This window comes from Marmota monax, unplaced genomic scaffold (genome assembly GCF_021218885.2).
Source record: "Marmota monax isolate L192 unplaced genomic scaffold, Marmota_monax_Labrador192_F-V1.1 WCK01_AAM20220418_F8-fsc00321, whole genome shotgun sequence".
Lineage (NCBI taxonomy): Eukaryota > Metazoa > Chordata > Mammalia > Rodentia > Sciuridae > Marmota > Marmota monax.
The window spans coordinates 522681-524837 of NW_026694856.1; the positions used below are offsets into that span (position 1 = coordinate 522681).

At 38.7% G+C, this 2157-nt stretch overlaps 1 pseudogene; it reads right to left on the bottom strand.

Moving 5' to 3' along the window:
- Positions 1 to 222: 222 nt before the first annotated feature.
- On the bottom strand, positions 223 to 958 carry LOC124080460 (phosphoglycerate mutase 1-like; annotated as a pseudogene).
- Positions 959 to 2157: the final 1199 nt, after the last annotated feature.

Here is a 2157-nt window from a genome sequence, read left to right on the forward strand (position 1 = left end):
GTTCCTCTCTATCTCCTACTCATGCAGGTCATCAGTTAACAAACATTAGCAAAAACCAGAATTACTACCTCTCAATACTCTGGGATTAGAAGAGCTTCTCTTGGTTTACGATTTAGAGCCTGTGTATCACAGGTGCTATTCTGACTAGAGTCTATGAAGGGGGAGTGGATACAGTAGATAAAATGTTGAAATGAAATTGTGAGACACTAAACCTCCATGTCTTCAGATGGTCAGTGTAACATGTAGGGCAGAGATGAAGAGGAATGGATGACCAGGGAATGTATTCCTTGGGATAGTAGTATTCCTGCTCCTCTTATTTCTTGGCCAAAACCATCTGACAGCCATAACTTCTATGGCTTTACACAAGGTCTGTCCATCTTCCAGGAATTACACTGGCTTGATGGATTTGAATTTCTTATTTAATTCATAGACAATGAGAATGCAAATTGGCAGGTTCAGCTTCAAGATGGCTTCTTTAGAGATGCCCTCCAGATGCTTACCAATGCCCCAAAAGCTATTTCCATTGGCTGCAATCAGGATCTATTTCCCCTTCTGGATTTGGGGAACTCTTTCTTCATTCCAGAAGGGTAGGGAACTCCTAGTGTCCTATAGACCCTCACAGGAGAGTAGCTCACCTTCTGTGAAGTCTACATACTGAGATGATTTTACTGACACTGCTGTAGAAGGAATGGCCAGGCTCCATTGAAGTGCTAAATCATCCTGGGAGCACCTTCAGATCTCTACCTGGGACTCCCAAAGCTTTGCAGTAGTTTTGGCGTTGTTGAGGACAGTCAGACTTCATCATTAGGGTGCCCAGTTTTCAGCACTGGCAGCCACATCTGGTCACTGGCATTGTTCAGAGGATCTGGATTGCCCTTTTCTGGACAAAGATGAAACAGAAGTCAAATTCACAGCTCAGAATCTTGCAATGCCTGGCTTTAAAATAGCACCTCCTCATAGTGCACTGGCTGCCAAAGCAGGTTTCCAGGTCCTAGTCACTCTTACTGGAAGAATCAGCATAGTTTGTAGGTAGCTTTGGTGGGAGATGGGGATACAGTGTTGATTCCTTTCTATTTATTTGATATAGATATTTATTACTATAAATTTCCCTCTTAGATGTGTGTGTGTTTGCTTGTGTGTGTGTGTGTGTGTGTGTGTGTGTGAGAGAGAGAGAGAGAGAGAGAGAGAGAGAGAGAGAGACTGGTGATTGAATCAGGGCCACACACATGCTAAGTAAAAGCTCTGCAACTAAGCTATATTCCCAGCACTTTCTTTTTTTTTTTTTTGGTTTAATTTTGAGATAGAAGTTTCCTAGGCTGACCTTGAACTTTCAATCTTTCTGTCCCAGCCTCCCAAATAGCTGGGGTTGCAGCTGTGCATCACCATGTCTAGTTACCTCTTAGTACTTCTTTTGCTGTATTTCATAGATTTTTATATGATATATTTCTACTTTCATTTGTTTCAGGATATTTTAACCCTCTCCATTTTTTTTTTTTTTTTTTGCAGTGCTGGGCATTGAACACAAGACCTTGTGTGTGCTAAGCATTTGTTCTCAACCGATGCATAAAACTCAACATGAGAATACAAGAAATGTGAAAAAACAAGGTAACATGAGGCCTCCTAAAGTTCATAATTCACCAGCAACTGGCTCCAAAGATAATGAAGGGATGAATTATGAGATGAAAATTCTAAAGAATGATTGTAAAAATGATCAATGAATTTCAAGAAAACATAAAAAAGTGACTGAATGAATCAAGGAAGTCACTACTGGTTATGAATGAGAAATTCAATAAAGAGATAGAGATGTTGAAAAAGAACCAAGCAGAAACCTAGAAATGAAAGACACACTAAATCAAACAGATATTCAATTGAAAGTCTATCTAATAGAGTAGACTATGCTAAAGACAGAATGTCAGAGGTGGAAGACAAAGCAGCCAGTCTTGAGCATTTAGACAATTAAAAAAAAAAAGAAAAAAAGAAAAGTAACTTTGATCAGAATATACAAGACCTCTGATACAACATTAAGAGACCAAATTTTAAAATGTTTGGAATTGAAGAAGGTCGTTAAATTAAGGATAATGGAATGATTATACTCTTCAGGGAAATAATAATTTAAAAATTTCTAAATCTTGCGAATAAAATCCAGATATAGGAGGC